Source organism: Mandrillus leucophaeus, unplaced genomic scaffold (genome assembly GCF_000951045.1).
Source record: "Mandrillus leucophaeus isolate KB7577 unplaced genomic scaffold, Mleu.le_1.0 Scaffold74, whole genome shotgun sequence".
Taxonomy (NCBI): domain Eukaryota; kingdom Metazoa; phylum Chordata; class Mammalia; order Primates; family Cercopithecidae; genus Mandrillus; species Mandrillus leucophaeus.
The window spans coordinates 474,258-484,199 of record NW_012108030.1 but is presented as its reverse complement, the minus strand read 5'-3'; the positions used below and the strand labels follow the sequence as shown (position 1 = coordinate 484,199).

The 9,942-nt window shown below is 45.6% G+C and overlaps 1 protein-coding gene across 1 annotated transcript in view; it reads right to left on the bottom strand.

Moving 5' to 3' along the window:
- ZNF616 (zinc finger protein 616) overlaps positions 1-7,770 on the bottom strand; it is a 27,269-nt gene extending 19,499 nt beyond the window's left edge. Inside the window, exon 1 of the mRNA XM_011965859.1 lies at positions 7,566-7,770. The gene's annotated coding sequence lies outside the window, so the exon portion shown is untranslated. The remainder of the gene's footprint in view (positions 1-7,565) is intronic.
- Positions 7,771-9,942: the final 2,172 nt, after the last annotated feature.

Below are 9,942 nucleotides of genomic sequence, written 5' to 3'. Positions count from 1 at the left end.
CGCCCTCAGGCAGGAGTAACCTCGGCTCCAGGAATAGGAGAGGCCTGTGTGGCTGGAGCAGAGGGAGTGAGGAGGACACAGGTAGGAGGTCAGAGAGGTCCCGAGGCAGCAGATCAGGTAGGCAGGAGGTCTTCAAACATTTTTCTTCCACAGCTCACAACACTTTTAGAAACTATGCATTTCTCTACCATTTTAGGTAAATGTAACTTTTATTTATCATTTGAATTAAAACCCTTCTATATAATGTCATATCTTCTCTATTTCAAATATATGCTGAATGTAAAGCTAAAGCCAGGAAGTATAGGGCCACCGTCATCGGAGAGATGTTCAGGTGTGCAGGCGAATGTACCTGGGGAGTTGGGGAAGTCACTTTAGACACATATAGGTGGAGATGTCTCTTAGACGGTTGCACGGACGGCTGAGGAGACAACAGGATACAGAATTCTAGAGTTCGGGGGACAGGTCTGCAGGGAACATGGAGACATGTAGGTGGGTAGGTGGGTAGGTGGGTGATACGGATCGGCTCTGTGTCCTTGGCCCAAATCTCACACTGAATTGTAATCCCCACTGTTACTGGTGCATCCTCCCACCTGGTGGGAGGTGGTTGGATTATGGGGGTGGATTTGTGTTGAATGGTTTCGCACCACCCCTTGGTGCTGTTCTTATCATAGTGAGTTCTCGCGAGATCTGGTTGTTTCCAAGTGTGTAGCGCCTCCCCCCTCACTCTCTCTTGCTCCTGCTCCCGCCATGTGAGACGCCTGCTCCTACTTCACCTGCTACCATGTTTGGAATCTTCCTGAAGGCTCCCCAGAAGCAGATGTCGCTATGCTTCCTGTGCAGCCTGCAGAACTGTGAGCCAGTTAAACCTGTTTTCTTAATAAATTACTTAGTCTCTGGAATTTTGTTGTAGCAATTCCAGAACGCACTAATACAGTGGGGTTTAAAGCCATGAGATGAGATGATGAGGAAACACAGTGGGTGTGGACAGAGATAAGAAGAGGTTCAAGGACTAAGCCATGAGTCATTCCTACATTGAGAAACAATTCCGAGTCAGGACACAGCAGCAGAGGAAAGTGAAATGGTCAGGGAGGTGACAAGAAAATCAAATAGAAAGCTTCTGACAGGAAAAGAAAGACTAAAGCAGGAAAATAAATACATTGGATTTAGAGATGGGGAGGTCACCGGTGACTCTGAAAAATAAAGTTATCAGTGGAATGGTGGATATGAAAGTTTGATTAGATGCATTCAAGAGGGAATTGGAGGCAAGAAGTGAAGACACAGAGTATAAGTAAGATTTTAGCGCAGAAGAGGGGTACTCATACAGGCAGAAATAAAGTTAGTAGTATGTTTTGTTTTAATTAGGGCAGAGTGGAAGGAAACTATAAGCGTCAGGGTCGGTGTGTGTGCATGCATTTAATGGGCAATACCACCATCAGTAAACACTGTTTAAAACAATTCCCTAGAGGTAAAAATAGATGATGCAGTTGTTACACTTTATAAAAAGCCAATTGTTTTTTCTCTTTTTAACTTATATTTTAAGTTCGGGGGTACATGTGCAGGATGTGCCGGCTGGTTCACAGGTAAGTGGGTCATGGGGGTTTGTCGTACACATTATTTCATCACCCAGGTGTTTCTGTTTTTTTTTTTTCTTTTTGAGACAGTCTCGCTCTGTCGCCCAGGCTGGAGTGCAATGGCACGATCTTGGCTCACTGCAACCTCTGCCTTCCTGGTTCAAGCAATTCTCCTGCCTCAGCCTCCTGAGTAGCTGGGACTACAGGCGCGTGCCACCACACCTGGCTAATTTTTGTATTTTTAGTAGAGACGAGATTTCACTATATTGGTCAGGCTGGTTGCGAACTCCAGACCTCAGGTGATCCACTCGCCTTGGCCTCCCAAAGTGCTGGGATTAGAGGCGTGAGCCGCCATGCCTGGCCCTGTCACCCGGGGATTAAGCCTAAAGTGTATTAGTTATTTCTCCCGATCCTCTCCCTCCTCCCATCCTCCACCCTCAGGGAGGTCCCAGTGTGTGTTGTTGCCTTCTATGTATCCATGTTTTCTTGTCATTTACCTCCCACTTGTGAGTGAGAATATGCAGTGTTTGGTTTTCTGTTCCTGTGTTAGTTTGCAAAGGATAATGGCCTCCAGCTCCACCCATGTCCCGGTCAAGGACATTATTTTGTTCCTGTTTATGGAAAGGCCGTCGTTTTGTACTAGCCTCCCGCACTACCAGACCAAGCCAGAATGAAGCCTCTCATGCTAAGCGCCGCATTATCAAACTGACCCTGGAAATGAGCCACGTTTAGGAAAAAAAAAAATTCCAAAAAAGATAACAGGAACAGGAGTTAAAAAATGAATTTGTAAGAATTTCCCTTCTTTTTTTTTTTTGAGTCGGAGCCCAGGCTGAGGTGCAGTGGCCCTGTCTCTTATACACATCTAGATGTGTATAAGAGACAGTCTCACATGAGTGTGAAAACTCAATCATCACATTTATGAACTACAAAAGGATTGAATTTGTTGTGATTTTGTCCTTCAACAATAAGAAACTGGTAAATGTGTTTCTCTAAGTTCTGTGAGCCATCCTTGGAAATTAATCAAACCTTTAGATGGGGTAGTAGGAATGCCAATTTGGAGTCAGTAGGTCAGAAGTATAGGTGACAACCTACTACTTTTGAATGATAGCTGAAGTGAGCCGGGGCAGTCTTGTGAGACTGAGCCCTTAACCTGTGGGCAACCTGTGGGAGATGACTCTAACTCCAGGTAGATAGTGCCAGAATTAAATTGAATTATAAGGCAATCTAGCTGGTGTCTGCTGGAGAATTGTTTAGTGTGTAGGAGAAAACTCCCCAACACTGGCCACAGAAGAGTTCTGTGTTAAGTGTGAGAGTAGAGACAAAAAAGTTTGCTTTTTCCTTTATACCCAGCAATTACTAGGACTGTCATTCTCCAAAGAACATTATCCATCCTCTCCCCAAACTGCCTCCCCAGGACCTAGTGGACCTTTTTGACTGCAGAAAATATCCCTGTTCCACACTGAGTTTAAAGCATTTTGCCTCATAGCTCCCTGTGCCTGTTGCAGCAGACAGAGGTGGGGGAAAGTAATCACCACTGTCCTGGCAGTGAGAAAGTAACAGCTGTATCTTCCAAGGACAGTCCCAATTGAAATCTTTGTGCCGCAGGTCATTGTGATATCATATTCTCTAATTCTTTGAAAAATCTTCCCTAAGTCACCACCCTGCCATAGATCTACCACAGAAAACTCTCCCTAACGAAAGCCTTTTGTCACTAGAGTTTGAGGCCCTAACGTTCCCCTCCTAAACTGAGACAGGTTTACAAACTTCCATGGGGTCCACACCCTTCCCAGATACTCCACGGTGCTCCCCATATCCTGCTACGAAATCCCACATGCCCCAGCAACTCATAAACTCATGCTGACCTCATACATAAAAAGATACCCGAGGACTCAATGACCCAAGACGCCCTATTCCATTCATAATGACCCCACCCCTGAACACTGGCACCACCATCTACTAACACAGATGTCTCCAGTGATGCACATGCCCCAGTGAGATCCCAACATCTTCCAAGGAAACTCTCCACATTGACATTTAGATATTCTAAAATGCATCTATAACCATCTTAACTTGCAGCCCAAAATACTCCAAAATAACAAATGTTGCCGCCAAAGTGATAGACTCCACAGAAGTCACTATCGAGAATGCTTGGTGTGCTGCAGCTCTGGGTTCCACGCCCTCAGGACCAATGCACCACCTCTGCAGCTGCCCACCCTGCCCGTGGGCTCAGCTTAGGCCTTGATCCTCAATTCAGCTCACCCTCGAACAATATAGGTTTGGATTGTGTGACTTCACTTTTAATAGAATTTTCCTCCATAAACATCCTGAAGAATATTTTGGAGATTTGCAATATTTTGGCTATTATCAAATAGGCAAGAGATAACAGATGTTAGCAATGATGTGGAGAAAAATGAGCCCTTGTACACTGTTGCTGGGAGTGTATCTCAGTACAGCCATTATGAAAAACACTACAGACGTTCTTCAAAATATTAAAACTAGAACAACAATGCAATCCAGCAATCCCATTTCTGGGTATAAATCCAAAGGAAATCCAATCAGTATATTGAAAAGACATCTAGGCCAGGTGTGGTAGTTCATGCCTATAATACCAGCACTCTGAGAAGCTGAGATGGGAAGATTGCTTGAGACCAGGAGTTAGAGACCAGCTTGGACAAAACAGCAGGACCATGCCTCTACTTTAAAAAAAAAAAAAAAAAGGAACATCTGCCTCCTCATGGTCACTACAGTATTATTCACAACAGCCAAGATACAGAAACAACCAAAGTGCCCATCCATGAATGAATATGTAAAGAAAATATGTGTGTATATATATTTATGTATGTGTATATATAGTGTGTGTGTGTGTACATTTACATAATGGAATATTATTCAACCATAAAAAAGAAAATCCTGCTATTTCCAACAACATGGATGACTCTGGAGGACATTATGCTGGGCGGTATCAGACTGACACAGAAAGATAACTACTGTATGTTCTCACAAGTAGAATCTAAAAAAGTCCAATTCATAGTAACAGAACAGAACAGTTGTTACCACAGGATGGTGGGTGGGGAAAGTGGAGAAATGTTGGTCAAAGGGTACAAATTCTCAGTTATAAAATGAAGAAGTTCTGGCTGGGCGCAGTGGCTCACACTCGTAATCCCAGCACTTCAGGAGGCTGAGGCAGGCGGATCACGAGGTCAGGAGATCCAGACCATCCTGGCTAACATGGTGAAACCCTGTCTCTACCAAAAATACAAAAAATTAGCCAGGCGTGGTGGAGGGGGCCTGTAGTCCCAGCTACTCCGGAGGCTGAGGCAGGAGAATGGCGTGAACCGGGCGGCGGAGCTTGCAGTGAGCTGAGAGTGCCACTGCACTCCAGCCTGGGCGACAGAGTGAGACTCCAAAACAAAACAAAACAAGACAAAACAAACAAACAAACAAACAAAAAAATGAATAAGTTCTGAGGAATCTAATGTACTCTGTGGTGAGTATACCGTACTGGACACTTCAACAGTTTGGAAAGTTTTTGAAAAATCTAATAAATTGTGTGGTAAAAGTAAAAAAAAAAAAAAAAAGCAATATTTAGAAATTAATGACATCAGCTGATTACAGGATGACATCAAATCTTATTTCAGAAGTTAGTAATTATAGAAGAAACTGAATAAACTAAAATTTAAATCAAGCTTCCAAAATAACAATGAATTAACTGCAAAGCAACTACAAGGAAAAAGGTAAATCCATTAACAAAACAAAAAACAAACACTCTCAACCCTCCTTCAAAGGCATACATTGTAAGCCTGGAGAGGTGGTTCACACATGTAATCCCAGCACCTTCAGGGGCTGAGAAGGAAGAACTGCTTGAGCCCAGGAGGTCGAGGCTGCAGTAAGAGGATATAATGCTACTATACTCCAGCCTGGGCCACAGAGAGAGACCCTGTCTCAAAAAGAGAAAAAACAAACAAAAAACCCAAAGCTCTATCTTGTAGTGACAGTCAGTCATTTCTTGCCTATTTCTCCCCTCCTCCATCCTCTACTCCATCCCTGGAAAGAAGAGTTACAAAATGACTGAATCAAGTCACTCCCCTGTGGCTAAATAGGGATTTCAAATATCTTTTGATACAAATAAATACAAAATGCACAAGCCTTATAGAAAAGAGTGGTAATTTTCATCCTCATGAGTACAATTTAAAGAAACAAATTTTAAATTAGAATATAAAGTCACAAATCAATATATTAAAACAACCATCCATATCCAAGCAACTCGTGGCTCATCAGGATGGGGTCCTCTCCCACTCTCTTCACTGCTATGTGTTTCCCTCTCTCATGCTGCAGGTGTCTTTTTTCCCCTTTTCTGTTGTTCTCCCCTTTCTTTATTCCCTCTTTTATGTCTGTTCTGCCCAGTGCTTCGAAACTTGTTTCACCTCTTGTTGCTCTTTCTCCCCAAACTTTCCCATGGTCCCCAAATGGGGAAAAAAAAGACCCTCTCACATTGTTTTACATTGTTTTATACTCAGTACCTGTTTTAAGAAAAAAACAAGGAAGTAAAACCAAAGACAGGCAGCCCCGCGCCAGGCCCAAAACCAGGCCTGGGCCTGCCTGGCCTAAACCCAGTAGTTAAAAATCAACTCATAACTTAGAAACCGATGTTATTCATAGACTCCTGACACTGTATAGAAGATCACTGTGAAACTCCCTGCCCTGTTCTGTTTCTGACTACCAGTGCACGAAACCCCGTCACGTATCCCCTAGATTGCTCAATCACGATGCTTTCATATGAAATCTTTAGTGTTCTGAGCCCTTAAAAGGGACAGAAATTGTGCAGTCGGGGAGCTCGGATTTTAAGGCAGTAGCTTGCCCATGCTCCCAGCTGAATGAAGCCCTTCCTTCCACCACTCGATGTCTGAGCGGTTTTGTCAGCGGCTCCTCCTGCCACACCCAGCCTCTTTCCCCCCATCTGAGCTCCCTGTCTGCTCTCCCTGTTAAAATCCCTCTTCCCTGTTAAATTCCCTCTTCCCTGTTACATCTCCTTTGTTCCCACTCTCTAGCACCCCCAACTTCCTAGGCTTCCTCGCTGATGTGGTTCTCCGTCTACTCTTCCTTTGTTACCCACTCCCCTCTCCTTCAGTCCCAGCACCACGTGGCTGTGTCAGCCCCGGCTCCAACTCTCTTACCTTTTCCAGCCCCCGCCCCCTTCTCCGCCCCCAGTCTGGCGGCAGTGTCTCCTCCTTTGCCGTCCCTCTCTATTTTGCTGCCCTTCATCTCCCTGAAGGTCTCCCTTTTCCCTAATTTCTTTATGTGCTTTTCTCCCCGTGCTACTTTCTCCATGCGTCCTCTTTCACTCTTGCTCTCTTTGCAAGTCCCTAAATTATCATCCTTTATGCCGTATACGCATTCTTTTCTCCCCAGTTTTTCTTTCTGTCCCGTCACTCCCCCTCTTTTCCTCTCCTGATCCCTCTCACCCAACATTCAGGAGGAAAGGGGAGGAATAAGATGCCCACCTCCCGGAAGAGCACATTTTCCAGTGGAGTAAAAATTTGGGAGGGAACAACAGTGGGTGTCACAAGACAGACTCGATGACCTCCCGCAACACGGAGTCAGGAAAAGCGGTGGCTGTGAAGGGGAAGCCTGGAGAGCGGAAGGACCCGGCGTGAGGAGCACACTAGGTGGCGCGGAGGACGGTGTCTCCGGACAGAGGGTCTGCAGAATCCCAGGACCTGGGAGGAGAAGCGCCTCCTTCAGGAGCTGGGCAGCGGGCGCTCCCCTCCAGGGGCCGACAACGACAAAGCTCGGGGGTCTCGACTGGTGGGAATCCACCTTGCGAGGGAGCACTTGACTTGGCCCGAGGCCGAAGCAGAGGTCAATAAGGGTTTTAAGCAGGAACACGACCTGAATGGGGTTATCTACATGGTTATCTACCTGGCATAAAGGCAGGGAGCAAGGAACAGCTTGAGAGAGATTTTAAACCGAAAGGGAAGCAATTCTCGGACTTACGTGGGGAGAAGTGGCTGTTGCAGGGGCGAAGGGGCTATGGATATTTTAAGGTCCGTAGCGATCCCCAGATCACTGGTATGGAGAAGTGATGACTGCGAAGTGCACGTTTAATCCAGGAAGACGGAGCGAAGCAATGTTTAATCCACGTAGACGGAAACACACACCGCGGTAAGGCCTCTCCCTGGCGCAATCTACTTCCGGGAGTGACGGAAACTGCTAGCGGAGAGAAAAAACTGGGAGGCCAGGGGACCGAGCCTGGGCAAGCCTCTGTTGGCAAGGGGCGGGTCGGAAAGAGGGCCCTACCTCGGGGAGGGACCATGAGAAGGTGGAGCCAGGAGGCGGCGGCAGTGGGCGTGGCTAGGTGGGGCGTGACGGAGCCGCGGCGGAGGATGGGGTGGGGTTTCATGGGGTAAGTGGGACCGAGATAGAGCCTGTTATTTACTCTGCTTCACAGGCAGCATGTCTGGTTTTCTGCCTACTTCTTGTCCTGTGAAGCAGCGTTGCTTCCTGCCTATTTTAAGTTAATGTTTCAGAATTTAAGGTTAAAGCTTAAAGTTGTGGTCCACTTATATTGGAAGCTAAGATGATTTCTTCTTAACAAGTTGAAGTGATTTAAGTCAAAACCGATTTTTACAATCTCGGTGGACTCCATCCACTCTTGCCAGTGACGCTGAAGCTACTCAGTAGTCAGGGAACTAGGATCTCGCTGGGGATTTGATGTGGAGCCCTGGCTGGATCCAGGAACCCGGGAGACATTATGCCAAGCGAAATATGCTAGACACAGAAAGACAAATACTGCATGTGCTTTTACACGTGCAAAGTACAAACGTCAAATTCACAGCGACGGATTAGAAGGATGGTTACCCGGGTTGGGGGATGTATCCTATGCCTTTATCACCATTGTATTTTGGAAGCAGATAACTTCTCTGGCCTCATAGATTCACAACTGGGCAGAAATTTTGCCTCACGATGAATCACACCTTGATCCTCACCCATGTGTGGTTCAGATAATATTTAAGGGGTATTCTGGCCTAAGAGCTGATATAGGAATGGATAAAGACTTTTGAGAGTTGATACTGAAATAGATTAAGTCTTTTGAGATGGACCAGGTGCACTGGCTCAGGCTTGTAATCCCAGCAGTTTTGGAGGCCCAGGTGGGAAGATCACTTGAGCTCAAGAGTTCAAAACCAGCCTGGGCAGCATAGTGAGACCCTCATCTCTACAAGAAATACAAAAATTAGCCAGGCTTGGTAATGCACTCTTGTAGTCCCAGCTACTCGGCAAGCTGAGGTGTCAGAATTACTTGAGGCCAGGGATTTGAGATCATCCTGGGCAATATAGCCAGACCCTATCTCTACAAAAAATTAAATTATCTAGACATGGTGGCCTGCACGTGTGGGCCCAGCAACTTAGGAGGGTAAGGAAGGAGGATCACTTGAGCACAGGAGGTCGAGGCTGCAGTGAGCCATGATCACGCCACCGCACTGCAGCCTGTGTGACAGAGAGAGACCCTGTCTCAAAAAAAAAAAAAAAAAAAGATTTTCATTGGGATGAGGGTGAAGAGACCTTGCATGTAAGAAGCACATAAGTTTTGGGAGTCCAGAGCACAGAGTGTTATGAGCAGAATCATGTCCGCAGAAAACCATATCTTGAAGTCTAACACCCACTACCTCAGAATATGACTGTATTTAAATATAGGGCATTTAAAGAGGTGATTAGGTTAAAATAAGCTTGTTAGAGTGTGCTGTGATCCTACTGACTGACTTCCTTATGAGAAAAGGAGATTTGGTTGGGTGCAGTGGCTCATGCCTATAATCACCACACTTTGGCAGGCCAAGGTAGCAGGGAGCTAACTTGCATTCTTCTGTTAGCTGAGGCATTTGATGATAAGTGAAAGCAGAAAGTTTGTGAGTTATTTACATTCTTTCCACAGAAAGGCGATATGTCCTTGGCCATAAAGAAAAAGAGAACTACAGCTTATCTGCTTCCTCTATTTTGTTCATATGTCCTGGACCATGAAGAAAGACAGATTTATAGCTTATTTGCTTTATCTCTTTGCTTTCTCCTGGTCCTTTCAGGCTGACTCCTTTTCCCCAATTAGGGCTCCACAGACTCTACCCTAAAAGGGCATTTTTTTCTCACCCTCCCACAAATAAACCAGGATCCTATTTCCCAGCATGAAAAGTTTGTCAGAAAAAAAACTGCAGCTGCATGGGACCTTCTTTCTCTTCTTCAAAACTACTTCACCTCTTCTCTCTCCTGTCTCTCTCTTCCTAGACTGCCCTGCACAATTCTAGGTCCCCAGTGAATCCTTCGGTTGACATGCAAGGGAAGAACCCATAGGGAAAGGAAATCTCTGGCTCTCAGAGGTAACTTT